We start from the raw sequence: 25234 nt of genomic DNA, 5'->3' as shown, positions 1-25234 counted from the left end.
GCCATCACCCGGTGTTAAAAGCACCCGATTTGTTAGCACCCTTCTCCTTGGCAACGGACGCCAGTGATGAGGCTGCAGGAGCGGTCCTCTTACGGCAAGCAGGGGATGGAGTGGAGCACCCGGTAGCATATTTCTCTCGGAAGTTCAATGTACACCAGAGGAGTTACTCTACCGTGGAAAAGGAATTGTTGGCACTTGTGTTGGCGATGCAACATTTCGAAGTGTACATTTGTCCCGCGCAAAATCCCCTAGTGGTCTATGCCGATCACAACCCGTTGGTATTCCTGGCCAATATGAAAAATAAAAACAGGAGGTTATTGAGCTGGAGTCTGATGCTGCAGGAATTCGATATAAAGATACAGCACATTAAGGGGAGTGATAATGTGCTAGTGGATTGTTTATCTAGATTCTGAACTACGTGTATAACTGTATGGCTCTGTAATTAGAAGAAAAAGCTTGGATATTGTGTTAGATTAAAAATCTTGTAAGACTCTGTACAACTCCGTTTTTAACCACTGGTAAAAAAACGTTTTTTTTAGAGGGGAGGTGTTATGAATGTACCACAGCTCTGAGGGGCCGAAGGGGCGGGAGCAGCCCCCTCCTTCCAGAGAATCGCAAGAGCACTATTAATTCGGGTCTCGGACCCAGGCAAATGAGAGACAATGTAATGGTTTTGGCCAGGGCTCTTAGAGACACCTGTGCTAAGGGCATGACCCTGCTACGTGACAGCTACCACGGATATGGACACCCTCGGGCAATGTGGGGGTGGAGATTGCATCACCCTACTTTGATGGACATCTACAGCTCTGCAAGTCAAGATAAAAGGGGACTGCAGAAGGCGGTACCCCAGTGATGTACCAGAAGGACTTGATCGCTCAACGCTCCCGTGATAGCTGGAAGCCAGTCAAAAGCCACGTGCGCTCCGTAACTTCTCTGCCTGGGGAGAGGGTGGCTGATAATACTGAGAAGGACTTCGAACTAATAACAGGGAAACAACGCTCCCCTGATTCAATGGAGTTGCTTCGTCAAAGACCCGGGCAAGTTTTGTCGTTTCTCCTCACTCTCTCTGAAACACGTGAAACCCAGCGATTCCCCAAAAAGGCTGAAGCCTGCAGACTTCTGAGTGACTTTTATATTTCCAACGGACAATATATTATCCCCTAGACAACAGTCGAGATTATTTCTTAATGATGATTATTGCTATACCCGTGCTTTAGATTGAATTCTGCCGATGTATATTTTCTGAATGTTTGTATTAACCTTACTTTTGTGCCCCCCTTTATGAATAAAGCCGTTCAAAAATAGTGCCATCAGACTCCAACGGACCTCTCTATCTTTGCTGGTGAGTTATCCAGTTACGGGATACGTAACAATATCAACATTTCTGAAACTCCATCCTGACCCCAATATACTGATGCAATTACAAATAAGACATGACAGTGGCTACATTTCATTAGGATTTTGAAAAGACTTGGTATATCATCAAAGACTTTCACAAATTTCTACAGATGTACTGTGAATAGCATTCTAACTGGCTGCACCACCATTTAATACGGAGGGGCCACTTCACAGGGTAGGAACATGTTGAAGAAAATTATAAACTCAGCTCCATCATGGGCCTCTCCAGCATCCAGGTCACCTTCAGAAGACAATACCTCAAAAAGGCAGCATCCATCACTTAGGACCCTCATCACCCAGGACATGCCCTCTTTTCATTGCGCTGCTCTCAAGGAGAAGGTACAGGAACCTGATGACACACACTCAGCATTTCAGGAACAGCTTCTTCCCCTCCACCTTCAGATTCCTGAATGGACAATGAACCCATGGACACTACCTCACTATTTCTTTTGCTTCTTCTCTACACTACTCACTTAACTTTTTTTATATCCTGTGTATACTAATTGTTATTATGTATTTCAGTGCCCTGCTGCCCACAAAGCAACAACAAATTTCACCACATGTGGCAGTGATATTAAACTTGATTCTGATTCTATTACAACTACTTTCTAATAATGATCATTGTTATTACAACGTGAGAGACAGGGACTTGATGCTTGAACACAATGAGATGAAGTAAAGAGAATAGTGATTAAACACTTGAACAAAGACAGTGGAAGAAATTAGAGGCAAAATTGAGAGATGTATGCACCATAAATATAAGGAGGAAAGTCAAAGAAACAAAACAGATGAAAATAAAAGAAAACAGTAATAATAGTACACATGTAGGATGGAATTTAGCCTTCAATTTTCTGCTGGTTTTGCTCTGTATACTGTAGTTTACTGGGTACATATGCTTTAAATAAAATCCTTCAGCAGTTTAATTGTTTCCATATACTTCATAGATTCTGTAATGAGTTTTTCAATGATATCTCAGCAGAGGAGAATGCAAATCAACTAACAATGCTGACAGCCTCTGTAAAATGTGCAACATGTGTAATTATTATCAGGGCAATGCCTTATTAAATGAAAATGTTTTTGAACACTACAGCTTTTGATGACAGCTTCATGTATTTCTATTTATGAATGTTATGAATGGATTTTATTACTGGATTTCAAATTATGGCAGTGTACAGTTGAGCCTAGGTATTATTTGTACATCTGCAAGGGTGTATTTTTTGCATTAAAATAACTGCTTCAGTCCTTATTAAAAAAGTTATTTAAACAATTGGAACTCTTCCTACCTTTTATACATCTTGTTTGTTTCAAAGGGAGAAATTCTATCTGAATACAATGAAATATGATTTCAAATTCATTTCAGAATTCCCCATGACAAATGGTTTCACCTGGATCCAACAGTATAACATTATATTGTTATCAGTTTTAAATTTTGTTTTACAGGCTGCTTCATAGCCTTTCATTATGATGGTGTTTTTATAAAAGATATATGTGTTAATTTTATACGTGGCATTCTTCCTAAAAACATGTTATCCTGCTTCCACAGATAGGAATATAGTTAGTCTTTTGAGATAAAAATATATTATAGTGTGTAATTGATTCTGAGTAGTTTATTTTTAAAACTAATTGATCAATGGAGAAAAATGCATCATTCTAGAGTAACGATGGGCTCAAAATGTTATCATGGTGTATTAGTGTGATGCCTCACCACACAATATGTTAATATTTCAAGGCAGTGTGTGTGTGTCTGAAGGGCATTGGAAGTACATGGCCATATTTGTCTTGGATGATATACAGGAGGCTGCCTTAAATTATAGAGGATGTCTGTACTAAAGACTGGTCTAACGCCTGTCACCAAAGCTTCTTTCCTGTAGCCACCCAGTTTCTCAACAAACCTCATTAACTGTCCCTGCTCTCCTTGTTCTGTTGATAATTATTGAGTCTGTTCATATGTGCACATTTATTAAGTTTAATCATCGGTATTTGCACATGTGACCATTCTGCTCATTGTTGAGTGTTCATGGCTGTTTGCACTCTTGTCTTGTGAACGGATAGTTGCTGGTGTGTTGTCTGTTATGGCATTGTCCTTTGTTTTGTGTTTAGCACCAAATCACAACCAATTCTCATGTGTTTCTGTGATCGGATAGCAAAATTAGCACCTCTCCAATCCACAATTCTCCCAATTAGACTTTCAGCTTAAAGTGTGCCTATTTCAAATTCAGAAACAGGTTTAGACTAATTTCTAGTCCTGAACTATTAATACCAATTGGAGCATTATACCATTTAACATGTGGCACATGACTAAGTAACTTAATCTAACACAAGGGATTCTGCAGATGCTAAAAATCTAGAGCAACACACACAAAATGCTGGAGGAACTCTGCAAGTCAGGCAGCGTTGATGGAAACGAATAAACAGTTGATGTTTTGGGGTCAGGACCCTTCATCATGTCCAGCAAGGAAGGGGGGAAAACCAAAATAAGATGGGGGGGGGGGTGGGCAGAAGGTATACAATCTTGAAGCTGATAGGTGAAGTCAAGTGGGTGGGGAATGAAATAGGAAGTTGGGAGGTGATTGGTAGAAAAGGTAAAGGGCTGGAGAAGAAAGAATATGATAGGAGAAGAGAGTGAACCATATGAAGAAAAAGAAGAAGGAGAGACCCCAGAGCGGAGATTATAGGCAGGTGATGAGAAGAGGTAAGTGAAGGTCCAGAGCGGGGAAATGAAGTGTCTTAAACTAGCGCCATGGTCATGCAGTGGTTAAAGCGATGCTACTACTGCTCAGGGCATCAGAGTTCAGAGTTCAATCCTGGTGTCGTCTGCAAGGAGTTTATATGTCCTCCCCATGGAAAGTGTAGATTTCCTCTGTGTGCTTCAGTTTCCTCCCACAGTCCAAGGACGTACAGGTCAGTGTGTTAGTTGGTCATTGTAAATTGACCCATGATTAGATTCAAGTTAAATTGGTGGGTTGCTGAGGGGTAGGCCGGAAGGCCTATTCCACGCTGTATCACTAAATAAATAAATAATAAATCATCTTAACGTAATTATCAAGATGAGTTAATAGACACAGTCTGAAATATTTTGCAGTAGTGTAAATTTGCTTTGTCAAAGATTATTAGAGTTGTGACAGTATCAAATCAAACCTGCAGCATCTTCTCCATGCATATATTACACTTCACATTATGTCACTCTCAGTATCTACTAACCTTACCTGACAGGAAGAGAGCAATGTTAACAATTCCAATATATATTTCAATATTACTATTGATTAACTTACATGAATGCGGGGTAATGAGATTGTTGTTATGAACAGATATAATGTAATTGGTAGTTTTTAAAATCTTTTTTGACCTTTTATATACACTTTCTTGTACTCTGTATTCTTCTATGTAGAAACTAATAAAAATATTGGAAGGAAAACAATTCCAAAGAGGCGTTTAGGATTCAGTTTCCTCAATAAGTTTTCAATATCTTTGCATCAATTGTGCTTTAATTTATTTAGCATCTTACTGACCATATTATTTATCAATTTCTCAATATTGGAGAATCGGGAGTGAGATTGGGAGGGTATATACAGTGCGGTCAGTGTCAGAAGGATGAAAGGATATTCAAAATCTTGGCTGAACTGGAGCAAAAACTAGTAAAGTGTATTGCAGTTAATTATAATTCTTTGCAACCATTTTAAGAGCTGTCCTGATGGTGAGACTCCCTTTTTAAACAACCTGTAATGACTTAGCACTGCCAAGTATAATGAGCTAGTGTTAGCTTGAAGCTCAGATGATAAAACTTTTATTTTGAAAATGCTTTGGCGACAAGCAGCCTTCTTTAGGGGATTTTATGTTTGGAAAGGAAATGTAATAAAGCTTGTAAGCTTGGAAAGCTGAATATAATTATCTATTCTTACATGCCATGATATCACATTTAACACCTTACATGCCATCTCAGGATTCATCAAATGAAGGGTTTCGACCAAAAACATTCAATGTTTACTTCCCTCCACGGATGCTACTTGCCCCAATGATCTCCTTCAGTGCCCTTGTATGTTGCTTGAAGTTTCAGAATCTTCAGCCTCTTGTGTGTTGATTTCACTCCCAGCTACCTCTGGGCCAGAACCTCTGAAACCCAGAACATAATCTTTTCATCCTGCTCCCCACTCTGATTATATTCTATGCCCTATCAAATCCCATTCCCAACTCTGATATCAAAGACCAGGTTTCCATAATGGCAAAGACAAGTTTCAAACATTTGGAATTCCTCCAACACTGAATGGACATGATTCAGATTGTGAATCACTTCCCTCGCTGATCCTAACCATCCTTGTAAACCTGCTTCCATTTCCTCCAACCTCTACTCACTCATCCTCACAGTCACTTACCTTGCTTGCCCACTTGACCCTAGCCCCAATTCCTGGGTTAGGTCAAATGTTCCTGTCTTTCTCCTCTCCCCAGTTTCAATCCAGGCTGGTGCATTTTCAATAACACAGATGCTTGCTGTTTATGGTGCTCTGGTGGAATTGCATCAGAGTGCTCCTAAGGAAACAGCCATTTGTTGCTGAGTGAATTTGGTCACTCAACTTTCTAGCTGCCACTTCTTTGCCCAATTTCCTTATCGGTCTAAGTCCTTCTGTGGCTTCTCAGCTGCCTCAAAAGTACCTGCCTCTCCACTTATCTTCATATTGTCCATAAGCTTTGCAACAAAGTCATCAATTTCATCATCCAAATCATTGACACATAGCATTGCAAAAATCTGTCCCTGTGAAACACCACTAGTCACCAGTAGCCAACCAGAAAAGGCTCCCTTTAATTCCACTCTTTCCCTCCTGCCAATCAGCCACTGTTTTATCCTTGCTAGAATCTTTCCTGTAATGCCATGTGCCCTTAACTTGTTAAGCATTTTCATGTATGGCACCTTGTCAAAGGCCTTCTGCAAATCCAGGTATACTTCTCTTGTAGCCACATTTGTGTCATCTTTCCTTTTAAATATTTCTTCCTCTTTGAGATATACATATCCTGTATCTTCCAAACAGCTTCCTGAAATTCCAGCCATTGCTGCTTTGCTGTCATCCCTGCCGGTGTTCTTTTCCAATCAATTTTGGCTAACTCCTCTTTCCTGCCTCAGTAATACTGGTACATCTGACTTTAGTTTCCTCTTCTCAAACCTCAGGGTAAATGTGATCATATTAAGATCACTTTCCTCTAAGGTTTCTTTTATCTTAAGTTCCCTAATGAACTTTGGTTCATTCCCCAACACCCAATGTAGAATAGATTTTCTTTTCATGGGATCAACCATGAGCTGCTCTAAAAGGCCATCTCCTAGGCATTCTAGAAATTCCCCCTCTTGGGATCCAGCACAAACCTGACTTTCCCAATCTAGCTGCATATTGAAATCCTCCATGACTGTGCTACAATTCCATGTACCTTATTCCATACACCACACACATACAAATTTAATGCCTTCAGTCCTGTATTCACCCTTTTCAATTTTGTCCACTTTTTACGTTGCAACTGATCCTTTTGACTGCAACTTTGCCGTATCATCAGCCTCTCCTTGCTAGGAGTATCACTACCATTGTTTGTTAGCCAACTACCTCATACTCAACACTCAACACTATCACTCTGGTTCCCATCCCCCTGTCAAATTAGTTTAAATTCTCCCAATCAATTCTAGCCAACCTGTCCTCAAGAATATTGGGCCCACTTGGGTCCAGGTGTAACCCATCCCTTTTGTGTAGGTCATACTTTCACCAGAAGAGATTCCAATGATCCATAAATCTGAATCCCTGCCCCTGCACGAGTTCCTCATCACGTCATCATGTAGGAGGGGAGGCAATAGAGACCTTTTTGGCAATTTGCCACGTCTGTGCATTAATATTCTGTAAGCTTTAGTAGCATTAGTGACAAAAGAACTTAAGGCTCCTATGTGTTAGTAAATACATTAAAGGCATAAGAAGTCATGGGGAAATACAAGAATTTCTCCACCTAGGGTCCTTTTCCATATTTAGTGGATAAAGTAAATACTTCTGCTACACCTTGTTAATTAAATCATGCCACTGGTCAGGATTCCTCTTCATTTCTATTCTCTACTAGATGTGCTGTTTACTTCTGTTCTTCCATACTTGTTGTTATATCATTATTTTTGCTTTACTTCTCTCAGAGATTCTCCAGCATTTTAGTTCACAGCTCCATTGGCCATTCCATCTTCCTCTCTACTGCTTTTATCCAGTCCCTTGCAATGGTTTGGCATAGCAGTGGAGAGAGAAGATTTGGTAGCAGAACAAGGATTATTGGGAAAGGGGAGGACAACCGTTCCCATACAGAAAAATGTCAGTGACAAGAGATCATTGTAGTGTATAGTTTTATAAAATACACTGCGGATCATAATACCAACAGACAAAGAGCAAGTTTCTCTCTTCCTGGTACCCTGCCCTATAATACCTTATAGATAATGTTGATACTTTCTGGTCAATCCCATTAAATATATCATGGTTTGTAAAATAAGTGTCAGCTCAAATAAACTGCTGAAATGACAATATTAATATTCTTATTGAAACAGGATAAACTTATGATTACTAGCTCTTAATTTTTCCTTGCCTCCACAAGAACAGCAATGCTTTGGTTAATATTAAAGAAAAAATCTTCATAGAATACATAAGTTGTGCTGTTCCAGATTTCACAGCTCCTTCTATGTGTAAAGCAAATTTATAAGCAAAGCTTTGTGAAGAAATTTACTTCACACAAATAGGAAAATATACCCTTGGGTTATTTTTAAGACTTGTTCGTTTGTTTTGCATCCACAGAAGCACAATATCATAATAACAGCTTTATTGCAAAGGTAGTTAATTATTCTTACTCCCATTATTTTGAACATTTAATAGTGTTGTTTTTCCTTGTCCTACATGGTTACGTAAGACTGTTGTGACTGTGATTGAAGTCACTGAAGATACACTGAAGTTGGTGATATAGAAGCCTTTCTTCATTATAACAAGCAGACATTATTCTGGAACACTCTGGGTAGAGGCTTACAAACACATAGTTCCATCATATTTTTATATGTGTAAGGTCAAAAGTAACAATAGGTGACTCAATATCATCTCATTAGTTTGACATGCAGATATAGCCTGGAGTGCTATGGTGCTAGGGATGGAATTGAACATTGACCATAAGACAAAGGAGCAAAAGTCGGTCATTCGGCCCAATGAGTCTGCTCTGCCATTTTATCATGAGCTGCTCCATTCTCCCATTTAGTCCCACTCCCCTGCCTTCTCATCATAACCTTTACTGCCCTGGCTACTCAGATACCTATTAATCTCTGCCTTAAATATACCCAATGACTTAGCCTCCACTGCCACCTGGCAACAAATTCCACAGATTCACCACCTCTGGCTAAAAAAATTTCTTTGCATCTCTGTTCTGAATGGGGGCCCTTCAATCCTTAAGTCATGCCCTCTCATACTAGACTTTCCCCACCATGGGAAACAACTTTGCCACATCCACTCTGACCATTCCTTTCAACATTTGAAATGTTTCTATGAGGTCCCCCCTCATTCTTCTAAACTCCAAGGAGTACAGTCCAAGAGCGGTCAAGCATTCCTCATATGTCAACCCTCTCATTCCTGGAATCATTCTAGTGAATCTTCTCTGAACCCTCTCCAATGTCAGCACATCCTTTTTTAAATAAGGAGCCCAAAACTGCATACAGTATTCCAAGTGAGGTCTTACCAGTGCCTTATAGAGCCTCAACATCCCATCCCTGCTCCTATACTCTATTCCTCTAGAAATGAATGCCAACATTGCATTCGCCTTCTTCACCACTGACTCAACCTGGAGGTTAACCTTAACGGTATCCTGCACGAGGACTCCCAGAACTTTGCATCTCAGAACTTTGAATTCTCTCCCCATGTAAATAATAGTCTTAAATAATAATATTTCTTCTACTGAAGTGCATGACTGTACACTTTCTGACATTGTAATTCATTTCCCACTTCTTTGCCCATTCTCCCAATCTATCCAAGTCTCTCTGCAGACTCTCTGTTTCCTCAGCACTACCAGTCCCTCCACCTATCTTTGTATCACCAGCAAACTTAGCCACAAAGCCATCTATTCCAAAATCCAAATTGTTGATATACAACATAAAAAGAAACGACCCCAACACCGACACCACTGGTAACTGGCAGCCAATCAGAATGGGATCCCTTTATTCGCACTCTCTGTTTCCTGCCAATCAGCCAACGCTCTATCCACATAAGTAACTTTCCCGTAATTCCATGGGCTCTTATCTTGTTCAGCAGCCTTGTCAAAGTCCTTCTGAAAATCAAGTTCTGCCTATCTTGTCATATGCCTCCAGGTACTCCGTAACCTCATCCTTGACATTGTGAAACTATCAATGAATATTCCTATTTGTATAAAGAGAGAATAAGGAATGAGGATGATTGGACCTGGGAGACAATAATAATTGTTATGATGGAGCATATCTCTAGAGGCTGTATGGCCTACTCTGCTCCATTTTTAACCTTATTATCAATTACAACTCTTTGATTCACTTTATACTTTGCACACCACAAGATTCTGGCTTAATGCATCATCCTGCTCTATTTCTGGAAGTTTCCATCCTCAGAGCATATCTGAGTCCTGACAGCATTTGGCATCTTTTGAGTTTGATGCAAACTCCAGGATGAGCTAAGATCTCAGTTCAGCTTGCTGGTGTCAGACAAATGAAATAAGAACAACCTATGTATTTTCACTTGCTTCTTTTCTGAACGCCAGTATAACAACCTCTGCAGTTGCTCTGTTTTCCTCCCTCTATCCATTCCTGACTTCCATATCAAATGTACCAATGTAACCATGTAAACTTAAATGGGATTTCCCAAACACGAGGAAATCTGCAGATGCTGGAAATTCAAGCAACACACACAAAATTCTTGTGGAACGCAGCAGGCCAGGCAGCATCTATAGGAAGAAGCACCTATAGAAAGAAGAAATCTTACATATATATATACACACACACACACACACACACACATATACATATATTTTTATTCATTAATTTTATTCTCTTAATTATTTTTGTTTTTTGACTATGATTAAAGACATTAAAAAGTTTCAGAAGTTTTTGACTGTGATAGGTTGTCAAAAGGTCACTGGGGAGTTTTGGGATGAAGCCTCTGGGTTCTCCATTGCTGCCTTGTCAGCACTCATGGAATTCTCTAGGTTTCAAGAGGACTCATAGAATCAGATTGTTAGCTCTGCTGACCATTCATATCAGAATCAAGATAGACTGAGTTTGAATGGCAAATCAGATCCAGCAAGGCAACTTGAAGTGTCTCGCTCAGCTTGATACCCTTGTGCCTGTATTACAATGAGTTTCAGGCCTCCCATAACGTTGAGCTTTCTTCCCCTGCTTCCACCTCTGTGTCACTTTCTTTTGAAGGCCTTTATTCTATCTCTAACTTGCCTTTTCAAATACTTATTTTGAGCTTTTATCATCTTTTAACCTTCTCTGACTGGTGACATAACATTAATTATCTTGAGTTCTGCATTTCCCACACCTTCTTTGCCCCTCTGCAGACCCAGTTCTCCAATCACTCCCCACCAGACCCAAGTTCACCACAAACCCACAGTCAGGAGCAGTACCATTGCTATCTGATGACTGATCTACATAAATGCCTAGATAGCTGCTCATGGACACCTCATCATACCTTGATCATTTTCCCAGCAATGATCACTAGGCCACTGTCACCCACACAGACAAGCAATCCAGATGAATGGTCTCAACCAGAAAGTCCATTTCCCTCTACAGCTGCTGCCTGACACACTGATTCCCTCCACAAGTTTAAGCACATGGTTGTGCACTTAATAAAGAGAAAATCAACGGATGTGCAGTCAAGTCAAGAAATAAAAGTACTTGAAGCTGGCTGAGGTGTAGTTTCTTCTTAACTGTCATGAAAATATATCAAGGATCAGGTTTGAGCAAACTAAATCACCTCAGGCATTGATTCATATTTAATAAATACGTTAGGAAAATATCATGTTGCAAAGAAATTCCAGGATAATACCTTTTAGACATCAAGTCCATCCAAATTGCAGATCATTTCAAGATCAAGAAAAAAAACATCTGGTGAAGCTATAAAGCATTTTCTGAATCTCTTTAGACCAATATTGGTGATTAGAGTCGACACTGAGCCAAATGACACCAAGGAAATTTTACACCTTAATATATATAAATACATAATGAGAAAATAATTATAACAATTACAATGTGTCAGAATTTTGAGGGTCATATATCAGACAAACCTTTAAGAGATTACAGAATGAAAATATCTTTCAACTTTATTCATGAATATTCGTATTCTAAATAGTTTGACAGATCTGCTTGGTAAAATATCTATAAAAGCAAACTAGAAGAAGGTGTTAAGTTATCCGTCTATGATGATCTGGATAAGTTGCAAAACATTAAGTGAAATCAAAGGCAATGTTTGTTCCTGTGCACTTGTGGACTAGATACCTCTTTTTATATATATACTTAATAGATGTGAATCTACTTAAAGAGCATTTTAAAATGATAAATAACTAGATCAGGAGTATCATTTTTCTGGTGTTCATTACCTTACATATTGTGTTTTGTTAAATACATCACCAAAACCTTTTGTACATCTTTTCTGTGTTTCTGTATGATTAAAAATAAAGGGGGCAGTTAGGTAGAGTAGTAGTTAGCATAGCACTATTATAGCGCCAGTGATCCGGTTTTAATTCCACCACTGTCTACAAGCAGCTTGGACATTCTCCCTGTAACCATGTAGATTTCCTCCAGGTGCATTGGATTCCTATCACATTCCAAAGATGTACGGGTTAGTAGGTTAATTGGTCTCATGGGAGTAATCGGCTAATGCGGACCCACTGGGCCAGAAAGGTAGGTTACTGTGGTGTGTCTCTAAATAAAATAATTAAAAAGTAAGCTTTGAGTTTATGTATTATGTATTGGTGGTTTCTGGCATGACTGTGTGTTCTGCCAAAAATCTTAGGAGACAAAGAAAACTGCTTAAAGATCCACATCTTGTTTATTCCTCACTCTTAGTTCACACGGCATATTGGTGCACATCACACATTATTTGTTCACATAAACCACCTTGTTTTTGCCTCCTTTCAAAGAGAAGAACAATTCACTTAATTATATATAGATTTAAAACAGCTACAAGCTTTCCAAAGTTCTTTGATCTTTGAGGAACTTTTGTTGCTGACATTGTACTCTTGACTTTTGACCCATTTCAGTGGAACGTTGTGATGTTTCATTCACATTGCACATTGGATTAACTTACTGATCACACAACTCATCAATATTCTTTCATTTATCTCAGGTAGAAATTAAGTTATTTAAACATATGCTTCCAATTTTGTCACCTAATTTCATCACTTATTTTTACTATCACTCCATTAATTCTGTTCCAATAATCAGACTTATTCAGTTGTGTTAACTCCATCATGCTCATAATTTCTCTCACCAGGATTTGATTCATGGCTTTGATTTTTTTCGTTTATGTTGCTTCTATTCAAATACTGTACACAAGTTTTGACTGAAATGAGTTCAATCATCTTCTGAATCTTCTATACATCAAAAAGCCAGCAGGAGTATAATCTACCGTGAAATGTGACATTGATGTGTTTGCCAACCAATGCCATATTGTCATATTCATGTACCATTGTTAGAATTATTTCTTCATTGGATTTTGATCAATTCTCACCGGCCTCTCTGCTGTATGATTTGACATGGAGGAATCAAGTCTTTGCTTCAGTCTATTCTGAAATCTGATACAGTCTGTATGAGCAAAATATGAAATACAGTATTATAATAATTGGAGTTAACATTTAATAGATTATTCTTCATTTCACTGATTAAAAGCTTATTAAACTACTCTGATAATTTACTTCTTTGAATTATGCCCAACTTGTTTCCTACTTTTGGTATTATTCTGAATTTCCTTAAGTCCCGACATATCTCCATGCTGATTCTGAAGTCACTCTGCTATCATCTCACCTTTTCAATTTCTGATTGTTTTTTGTCAGTGTCATTTAATCTTTATCCAAATTTGAATCTTGGGCTTCCTCTAAATGCGCCTTTGTTTTAAAGTGCCTTTTAAAAAGGCTGTTTTACTATTGTTGATTGAGTTGCAGCTCCTTCCTATTAATTAGGAGCACTTGTAACAAAGGCACGTTAAAGGGCAGGTTTCATTTTAGAATGACATATCTTCTAAAAAGAAACAAAGGCAGAGTATATGTAATATTGACTTTTCCTTATTTTGTCAAGTAAAATCATTGTAAAAAACTATGACATTGGAAATTGGAAAGATCCATGTATGGAACAGACATTGTGACGGTAAAGGAGTGACTCAGACATATCTCTTCTATTAGTAATCTAGCGCTTTAAAAAAGATTCTGAAATCTGAACTAAACAACTTGAAAAGCATAAACAACAGTAAGTTGTTAGCTGTCTACAGTTATCATTAACAAGCTAAGATTTACATGAAAAACTTTTCATTGTTTGGCTCAGAATTAAGTAAATAGTTTCACTCTTTCTATTGTTACTTTACGACTGCCTTCCACTTACAGTGTTTCCAGGGCAAGCAGTTGAACTGTTCATTTACCTCCCAGACCAGCTAGTAAGTGGATTTTGCAGTTTAGGCAGGGGTCAACACAATTACCACACGTGTTAAACAAACAAAATACTATTGTACAAATTATTTATATGAAGTTATTTAATTTCAGAATGTACAATTAATAGTTTACATGTGACAACATTGTGTGACGGACTGGGAACACAAATATTTTATCATTCCACTTATCCCAATAGATTTAAGCAATGTAGGCACAATCTTTAATCTCCTGACAAGTGTCAAAGCACACTTGTACTTATTGAGTATGACAAAGGTAGGATTTTGCTGTAATTGCATTCCATTCACCATGGAGACAATATTACTTTACAATATCTAATATTTTACAATATTTTCAACAAATTAGGAGAGCTACGTAATGTGCCCTTCCAGCAGAGTGGGCATCATGCTCTGAAATCGACTCAGGAATTGTTCCTGCCAGATTTTGTGGAAGATTTTGGGCAGACATTTCCTCCCTTGTCCACTGTAACTTCAGCATCAGAGCCACAGAAATATTGCAGACAACATTGTAAATACTGTTCAACACAATGTGTGGAGCTGCCAGGCAGATCAGATAGGATCCATCAGAAAAGAGAATCAATACCCGGAATGTATAACATTAACTCCAATTCTATTACCATAGAGGCTGTTTGACTCAATGAACATTTGCAGCATTTCCTGCCATAATTTCAGATATCTTTCATCTGTACCATTTTGTCTTTGTTGATTACTGTGCATGCCATTTTTCCAAGATTTTTGCCTCTCTGCTGCTCCCATTGTGGTGGGAAGACTGGAAAATAGCAGAAATTTAATCCCTTGTCTACAAGTCTCCTTGTTACCAATAAAAATTTCACTACCGGAATAGTCAGAGAAGCATATATATGTTTCCCCATTGTGTTGTCAAAATAATGCACATGCCTCTCTATTATCTCAGTAGGTTAAATTCATTTCCACTTGTTCTAATAAACCAGAGAAGAATTCGTTCTTTGACCTGTTTGGAATAAGTTGATCTTACATGGCAGGAATATTGTGAATGAACAGAGGTAAATTCAAACTAGAAGAAAAAAATCACAGAAATTCCTTGGTCTTATCAATGAGTTTTATCATAAAACTGTCTTGGATGATAACAAGATTTGGAATAACTGTAATGTTTCACCAGTTGATCAATATATCATGTCCTCTGCACAGGAATGACACTGTTCAGATAAAAAGGATTGTCAACATTAAAATAAAATAGGAAACATACCTGGATTAATACCTGATGCTCTTATCTTGACTGTACAGTAGGCATGCTTTGATTATTGCAATAGTTTGCAGAGAAGGACTGGAATGCTTGAGAGACTGGATTGCAGAGAACAATCATGTGAATTAGACATGCTAAGAGGCATTTTTTTTAAATTGAATTGAAAGGGAAAGGATGCATTCAAAGAAAGAGCAGGCTGAATTTTACCACTTTCACCCAGCTGGATGGCGGCAGGCAGTAGATAAAATGAATTGACACCATCTATTACTTTGATACAATATCTTCCCTACTGCTACTTCACATTTGCTAATCACTGTGTCAACCAAGACACAATGCAACAGACACAGACACAGCCACACCTATCTGTTTGTGAATAGGTGCAATATCTAAATCTAAAAGTCATGTTTCAGTGAAGTCTCAATTTTGTCAAATTAGAAGTTTTTTTTGCGTTATGCACACATACAGTACATGCATACATTGGTGCAAAGATAACTTTATATGCAGGAAGTCAAGTCAAGTCACTTTTTATTGTCATCACAGACACATTGTATCACGTAACAACATTCACATGTAAAACATAAATTAAGTATAAATTATAAATAATTTTTACAAACAAAATCAAATAGAACAAACAAAAGTCTATTTCAAAGTGAAGTGAGTAAAGTGGTCATAATGGTGCTAAACAGTAGGCACTGGTGTAAGCTGTTGGTTCAAGGACTAAATGGGTGAAGCTGTCCTTGAACATGGTGATGTGGATCTTCAGACTTTTGTACCTCCTCCTGCCAATGGTAGCTGTGAAAAGATAGTGTGGCTTGGATGGTAGGGATCTTCGATAACAGATGTTGCCTGATTGAGGTAATGCATCCTGTAGGTACCCCTCAAGGGTAAGGAGAGATATGCATGTTATGAATTGGGCAGAGGCTACTTCTCTCTGCAACTTCTTAACTTCCTGTATATTCAAATTGCCGTACTAGATCATTTCTGTATAGTCATCAAAGATCTCACCGTAAAAGGAGTGGATGTTGTCATCAAATTCCGACGGACAACCGAAGAAGGGAGACTAGATCATTATGCAACCTGTCAGGACGCTTTCAACAGTACATTTATAAAAGCTTATTGGAGTGTTCCATGAAAGCCTCCTTAGAAAGCAAAGATGTTTGAGCATTTTCATTATGATTGCATCTATGTGCTGGGCTCAGGATAGAAGAAACTGATTACCTTACACTCAGGAATTTAAATTAGTAGAGGTTCACCACCCCTTCTCCCTCCCCTTCCTGAAGACAATAATCAGCCCTTTGGTTTTCTGATGTTGAGCCATAGGTTGTTTTTGCAGCACTACTCAACCAGGGGTCTTATCTTGTTGCAGTAAGCTAACTCATCACCACCTGTGATTCATATAACAGTTGGGTTATTGGCAAATTTGAAGATGGTATTGGAGCTGTGTTTAGCCACATAGTCATGTGCATGTAGAGAGTAGCACAGGGGGCTAAGCATGCAGCCTTGTGGACATAATTCTGGGATTAAAAGGCTTTTCATATGAGGCGCGTTTGATGGCTCTGGACCTCCATTCACTGCAATTCTGAAGTATGAGGGGGTATCTCATTGAAACCAATCATTGAAGTGCCTTGAATAAGTGGATGTGGAGAGTATGTTTCCTATTGTTGGAGACTCTAAGACCAGAGGACACAGTCTCAGAAGAGAGGGCTATCCATTTAGAATGGAGATGAGGGGGAATTTCTTTAGCTAAAGAGTCATGAATTTTTGGAACTCAGTGCCACAGGCAGCTGTGGAAGCCAAGTCACTGGGTATATTTAAGGCAGAGGTTGACAGGTTCTTGATTAGTGAGGGCATGAAAGATTATGGGGAGAAGGCAGGTGATTGCGGCTGAGAAGAAAATGAGTCAGCCATGAAAGAGCAGACCAAATGACCTAATTCTGCTCCTGTGGTTTATGGTCTTATGTTGGTAAAAGTCCTTTCTGTCTGAGGTCTGCTAATGAAGAAGTTGAGCACCCATTTGCAGAGAGAGCCACAGAGGACCAGGTTTTGAAGCACGTTGATGAGATTAAATGGAATGAATGTGTTGAAGACAAAGCTCTGGTCTGATGTACAAGTTCTTGTTGTTCAGATCAGCCGCAACACCATGAAGATCCAGAGAAGTCACGTGGCCATTAACCTGCAGGAAAATTGGAATATATCCAGGTCACCTCTGAGACAGGAGCTGATTTACACCAGAGCCAACCTCTCTAAGAGCTTCATTGCAGTTGGTGTAAATGTCACTGGGCAGTAATCACTGAGGTAGGTCATCTCACTCTTCTTGGGCACCGGCACAATAGATGCCCTATTGAAGCATGTGGGAACCTCAGACACCAGAAGCAAGGTGTTGAATATGTCTGGAAGTACTTACGCCAGTTGATTCGCAGTGATCTTCAGTACTCGACTAAATCGACTTAAAGAAGATCCAAATAGTATCAAAAGCAAAACTTCAGTTACTGTATATATTGAACAAGTATGCAAACAAAGCTGCTGTAATAAAGTATTTGATTTCTCATGTTCCCCAGTTTATGAGTGTGTTGAAGATTAACTATGAGTCAGAAAAGAAGATTTCAAGTATATTTTTGAAAGGTCATTTGCTCTTGTGAAACGAAGGGATTGATTTACAAGCCATCTTTTCATCATAATGTTTCCTGTAACACTGCTCAGAGAAAGCAATCAAGCAAACCAGATGGCACTAGAACCAGACTGCCCATACCCCTTGCAGCAGCATTAACTATTTCTGCAAGCTCTTGAATACCCACGTGGCAACAACACCATCTGTATCAGCAGATATTCCCATGCAGCAAGCAGGCATACAGCCAACTTCCAGCCGACGACAAAACTACTAGGGATAGTTAGTTTGGCACAACCTTCAATTATTATAGTTGTGGTTCTTTACCAACCAGCATTTAAACAATTTGTAGTTTCAGGCAATTTCCCCTGAATTCATGTGATGAACAGGTCAATGATGCTTCTTCCAACGGATGCTGCCCGAAGTGCTGAGTTCATCCAGCTTTTTTGTATGTCTTGATTTGACCACAACATCTGCAGTGTACTTTGTGTTTACTATCAATGATGCATTGTCAGCAATGGGCAATACCGGTGTAAGCAACCATACTTCTGGTATTTGTCGACAGTTAGAAGATTTTGCATGAGCATGTTTGTGAGATACTAACCTATAATGTAAAATGCTTTTTCATACTTTGTATGTTCATATAAGGTGAAGAATAAAAAAAATGTCCTTCTTTTGTAGAGGCAATTATGTGTTCAATAGGCAATGGAGTTATGGCAATCCCTTCTGATTAATTTATTGATATAAGTTACTCTCCTGATTGTTACTTTGCTTTCTTTGACTCTTTTTTTCTTTTTTCCCCTCTCTTCTCATCTTGCTCTTCCATTCTAATTGAATAGAAGGTGATGAGCCCTGTGGCGGTCTGTTGCTCTGAACTCCTGCTTCCCTTTCAGTCTGCAGCCAGTTAGCATTTGACAGAATATGTGAACCAATCATTTCAAAAGCAACAAACACAAGAAAATCTGCAGGTGCTGGAAATCCAAGTAATATACACAAAATATTGGAGGAACTTGGCAGGACAGGCAACATCCATGGAAAAGACTAAACAGTTGACATTTTGGGCCAAGTCTCTTCATCAGGAAAGAGTAAACAGTAAATGTTTCGGGCCGAGACCCTTCATCGGGTCCTGGCCTGAAACATCGACTGCTCACTCTTTTCCATAGATGCTGTCTGACCTGCTGAGTTTCTCCAGCATTTTGTGTGTGTTTCAAAAGCAAAGCACTTCAAAGGCCAGATGACAGTAAAATGCAGTAATCTCTGCTGCAAAGAGGTCAGTTCTTAACTTTGAAAGCAAATCTGACAATTTTCAATTTATAGTCAAATGTATTAGCGATATGGAAAAAAGATAGGTGTTATGGAGTTGGATCACAGATCGGCAATGATCTCATTGAATGGTGCGATAAGTTTAAGGGACTATTGCCTGGTTTTGTTCCAGCATCTCGTCTAATCATCAACCAAGTTCCACCACTGTTCTACCTATTCTGCTTGGAATGGCCATGTCCTCCATGTTCCTTCACCTCTTCATTTTTCTTGGCGTCAACCAGTTCACCTTCATATAACACACACTCACAAACATTCCTTTGGGCTGACTACCCAGCAACTTTAGCGCAGTTGCGTAGTTAGTAGACCTACTAATTCATAGTGACAGAGACCCAGGTTCACAGCTGACCTTGGGTTCAACTTATGTGGAATTTGCAGAGCCCCCATGTAACTCTGAGTTTTTGCAAGGAGCTCCTCTTTCTTCCCACATCCCAAATGAGCAGTTGCAGTCTGATAGATTAATTGGTCTTTATATTTATTAATTGGTCAATATATATTAATGATCTAGATGAGGGAACTAAATGCAGCATCTCCAAGTTTGCGGATGACACAAAATTGGGCGGCGGTGTTAGCTGTGAGGAGGATGCTAAGAGGATGCAGGGTGACTTGGATAGATTAGGTGAGTGGGCACATTCATGGCAGATGCAATTTCATGTGGATAAATGTGAGATTATCCACTTTGGTTGCAAGAACAAGAAAACAGATTATTATCTGAACGGTGGCCGATTAGGAAAAGGGGAGATGCAACAAGACCTGGGTGTCATTGTACACCAGTCATTGAAGGTGGGCATGCAGGTACAGCAGGCGGTGAAAAAGGCAAATGGTATGTTGGCATTCATAGCAAAAGGATTTGAGTACAGGAGCAGGGAGGTTCTACTGCTGTTGTACAAGGCCTTGGTGAGACCGCATCTAGAATATTGTGTGCAGTTTTGGTCCCCTAATCTGAGGAAAAACATTCTTGCCATAGAGGGAGTACAGAGAAGGTTCACCAGATTGATTCCTGGGATGGCAGGACTTTCATATGAAGAAAGATTGGAACGACTAGGCTTATACTCAGTGGAATTTAGAAGATTGAGGGGGGATCTTATTGAAACTTATAAAATTCTAAAGGGATTGGACAGGCTAGATGCAGGAAGATTGTTTCCGATGTTGGGGAAGTCCAGAACGAGGGGTGACAGTTTAAGGATAAAGGGGAAGCTTTTTAGGACCAAGATGAAGAAAAACTTCTTCACACACAGAGTGATGAATCTGTGGAATTCTCTGCCACAGGAAACAGTTGGGGCTGGTTCATTGGCTATATTTAAGAGGAAGTTAGATATGGCCCTTGTGGCTAAAGGGATCAGGGGGTATGGAGGGAAACCAGGTACAGAGTTCTGAGTTGGATGATCAGCCATGGTTATACTGAATGGCGGTGCAGGCTCGAAGGGCCGAATGGCCTACTCCTGCACCTATTTTTTTTGTTTCTATGGTCACTGTAAATTGCCCCTGGTGTGTGGGTGAGCGGTAGAATCTGGTGGAGGGGGAATTAACAAGAACATGGGATTAGTGTAAACAGTAATAATGATTAGCATGGACTCAGTAGACTGAAGGGGTTGTTGCTGTGTCTGTTTATGAAGATTTTATACCTCTCCTGCTACTCCTTCCAAGTCACTTTGTTGGCTCTGATCTTTCTTTGAAAATCTTTTAATTGATAAATGAGAGAGAGCCTCAAGCTGTCCTCCCTGTTTATGCATCACTGCTATATTTTTCTCTCTCTCCTGTCTCATACTTATTAGGAATCTGATTTTCTTTCTCTCAGACAAGCATAATTAGAGGTCTCCCTTCTTAACTGTTGGGTGCACATAATCAGTTGGAACAAAAACACAAGTGGAGCTAATCAGTTGGCTTCAAACTTCACTCTTCTGGGAAAATTGAAATGAAATTATATGAAGAAAATACTGTTTTATCTCACTCCTCACAGATTGCAGACTTGCTCACATTCCTACTCACCATGTTCCTTTTTAAACCTACACCATTTTATCAGTAGATTAGGTCCAGGAATTATTTTGGTATCCTGTTGGAAAAATGGTTGATTTATGAGAATCGTTTGAACTATAACTTGCCACATTTTTGAAAAGAGTTTTAGCTAACTCTAATAAAATCATTCATTCTTCACCTTTGTCTCTCATTAAACCACTTCTCAGTCATAACGCAGCTGCTCTACATCTTTTTCCCATGTTCATTCAGAGTTCCTGGCTTTTTCAACACTTTCTTCCAATCAGCTCTTTGTCTTGGACTGGATAGTCACTCTTTCCCCAGAATTCAATTTTAAGAAAATGTTTATCTATTCCCTCTGAACTGTCGAGCTGGACCTTCTCCCATGAACTTTCTGTTTTCTCTCCTTTATGCAATTAGTTCCTGAATAATGCCTGAAAAGGGACAATATTCCCAAATATTGGTGTCGGCATAAACGTTTAACAAGTGGGGGGAAGGTTTCAAAAAGCAATTACATTTTTCAAAGTTGGTACATATGTATATATCTTTTGATATCAGAATGCTTCTTTTTGCTTCTTTCAAGTCCTTTCACATGCAGAGGATCTACTAGGGATGTAAAATTTATCCATATGCAAGAGGTGAATTTAATTATTCTGATACTTCAAACACCTGGTGCCTAGACTAGATAAAATTTGGTGTCACTTACCCTCACCAATTTCACTGTTTTCCCTCTGGGCAATCACTATTTTAAACATAGCATGAATCAAATCATCAGACAGGATTAACAAAATGAATTTATTTTATCAATTAAGAGCTGTACTAGAGTCAAAATGATATTTGGCTGAAGAGAAAATGGGCAAAAGCACAACCTTTTCTTAAAGATTTCACATTAAAGAGTTTCCATAATATTAGGGATTCACTGGATCAAACAAATCTACCGATTCTTTGGCTCAGCAATGTCAGAATAAAGATTTGTCCCTCTCTCATGTTGGAATAAGAAAGTCTGTAACCATTGACAACAATATAAACTTTCTTCTCTGTTGAGATCTCTTGTTAATGTTCTTTTTTTTTGCTTAGTCAGAAATATCAAACAAACAAAATTAGAAGGAAAGATGTACAGTAACAACAAAAAGTGTTGTTAATCTCATTGAATATGTAAGAGTGCTGAACATTTGATCAGAAAGAAATTGACTTATACTTAAACTAAATTAAAATAACGGCGTGAAGGTGTGGCTCAAGATTGTTGTGGCTTAAATGGGTTTGAATTCATGGGATATTGGCACCAATATTAGGAGAGGACGGGTCTGGGTCCAGGATTCTTGTGAACTGAATAATTAGGACTTTAAACTAAATAGCGGGTGGGGTGGGGGGTGAGATAGGGGGCTTGAAGTGGAAGTTGTGGTGGAATCACCAGCCTCTAAAAGTGTGGATCAAGTAAAAGAGAAGGAGAATACAGAAGCAGGTACCGAAGTCTCCTGAATAAAGAATAAAACTAAAAGCTTAGAAAGGGATAAAAAATTATCTTCAGGCAACAGGGAGACAAAACTGAAAAGAAGGGTGGTGAACGCAGGACAGAAAGTGTGATATTTGCATGTCAGCAGCACACAAAATAAGATAGATGATCTTGTAGCAGGTATGACATTGAAGGATTCACACAGAGCCATGGTTAAAAGAAGATCACAGCTGGAGCTTAACATCCATGGATAATCATTGTATCAAAAGGACAGACAGAGACCTTGGACTGGATTGATTAGTAAAAAAACATCAAATCCTTAAACTGAAATGACATAGAAGATGTAGAGACCTTGTGGGCAGAGTTAGGAAACTGCGAGGGTAAAAAGACCCTGATGGAAGTTATATCCAGGCGTCCAGGTGTACAAATTACACCAGGATATAGAAAAGGGCATGGAAAAATAATTACAGTAGTCATGTGGGATTTCAAAATGCAATTAAATGAGGAAAATCATATTGGTGTCAATAGAAGGAATTTGTAGATTGCTTATGAAATTCATTTTTAAGGCATGTTGTGATTGAATCCACTAGGTAAAAGGCTACAATGGATTGAAGATTGTGTAATGAACTTGATTTCATGAGGGAATTTAAGAAGATAGAACCCTGAGGGAGCAATGATCATACTAAAATAACGTTCACACTGCAGTTTGAGAGGGAAAAGCTAAAATTAGATATATTGTTTTTAAAGTTAAGTGAAGATAGCTACAAAGGCATGAGAAAGGAGATGGTCAAAGTTGATTGGAAGTAGACATGAGCAGAGATGATTATAGGGCAGCAATAGCTGGAATTATTAGGAATAATTCAAAAGACAAAGGATTGGTTTATCCCAAAGAAGAAGAAGCATTCTGAAAAAGAGGATGAGGAACCTGTTCCTGACAAAGGAAGTCAAAGGCAGCATCAAACCAAAGGAGAGGGCATATAATACAGCAAAAATTAGTCGGAAGCAAAAGAACTGGAAAGCTTTTAAAAACCAACAAAAGGCAACAAAAAAAAAAGGAGTGAAAAGATGAACTATGAAATTAAGCTATCTAATAATGTAAAAGTGGATACCAGAAGTTTTATTTTCAGATATACAGTATGAAGAGTGACAGAGAAGAAAGGGTGAACATCTAATCACTGGAAAATGCCACTGGAGATGCAATAATGGAGAACTAAGAAATGGTAGACAAACTGAATAAGTATTTTGCTTCAGTCTTCACTATGGATGATGTCAGCTGCATGCCAGAAATTTGAGAGTGTGAGGGGGCAAAATTGAGGATAGTCACTATTACTAAGGAGAGGGTAATTGGGAAGCTGAAAGATCTGATGGTAAATATGTCACCAGGACCAGATAGACTATACCCTAGGGTTCAGATAGAGACAGATGAAGTTACTGTGGAGGCATTAGTAGTGATCTTTTAAGAATTGCTGAGAGCTTCTGGAGTACTGGAAAATCACAATTCTCATCCTACTATTTAAGTAGGGAGCAGGTGAAATGAGACAAAATGATGTGCCCATTAGTCTGACTTCAGTGGTTGGGAAGATGTCCATTATTAAGAGTGAGCAAAGTCAGTGGATGTTATTTACTTAGATTTTCAGAAGTTATCACACATGAGGCTGCTACACAAGAGTCCATAGTATTACAGGGAAGATACTAGCATGGATAGAAGATTGGGTCACTAGCAGGGGGCAAAGAATTGGAATAAGGAGGGCCTTTTCTGATTTCTTGCTGGTGACTAGTGGTCTGTGTTGGTTCTGCTACTTTTCACATTATATTTTACTGAACCAGATGATGGAGTTGATGGCTTTGTGGCTATATCTGCAGATGCTGCAAAGAAAAATGGGGTGGGGGTGGCAGATAGTGATTAGAAAGAAAGGAGTCTGCAGAAGAATTTAGATAGGTTATGCGAATTGAAAAGATTTGGCAGATGAGATACAGTGAAATAAAGTGCATGGTCATCCACTTGTGCAGACTATTTTCTAAATGGGGAATGAATTCAGAAATCAAAGATGCAGACACACTTAGGAGTCCTAGTGCAGGATTTCCTAATAGATAATTAGATGATAGAATTGGTAGTAAGGAAATGCAATATTAGCAGGTCTAGAATATAAAAGGAAGGATGACACGCTGAAGATTTGTAAGGTATCTGTCAGACTGCACTTGGACTATTGTGAGCAGTTTGGGATCCCTTATCTAAGAAAGGATATATTGGCATTGGTGAGAGGAATTTAGTGAGAATAATCTTGTGAAAGAAAGAGTTTGCATATGAGGATATGAGATGAATGAGGGGGAGGATCTCATTGCAAATATGTAATATTGAAAGGCCTAGATAGAGTAGATGTGGAGAGGACATTTCCTATAGTGGGAGAGTATAAGACCAGAAAAATCAACTTCTAACTTCCCATTAGAACAGAGATGAGGAGGGTATTTGTTTAGCCGAGGGTGGTGAATCTATGGAACTTATTGCCATAGATAGCTGTGGAGTCCAAGACATTGTGTATATTTAAAATGTAAGTTGGTAGGTTCTTAATGAGTAAGCATCAAAGGTTATGGGTAGAAGGCTGGAA

Source organism: Hypanus sabinus, chromosome 10 (assembly GCF_030144855.1).
Source record: "Hypanus sabinus isolate sHypSab1 chromosome 10, sHypSab1.hap1, whole genome shotgun sequence".
Classification (NCBI taxonomy): domain Eukaryota; kingdom Metazoa; phylum Chordata; class Chondrichthyes; order Myliobatiformes; family Dasyatidae; genus Hypanus; species Hypanus sabinus.
Note: the sequence above shows the minus strand (reverse complement) of the source record.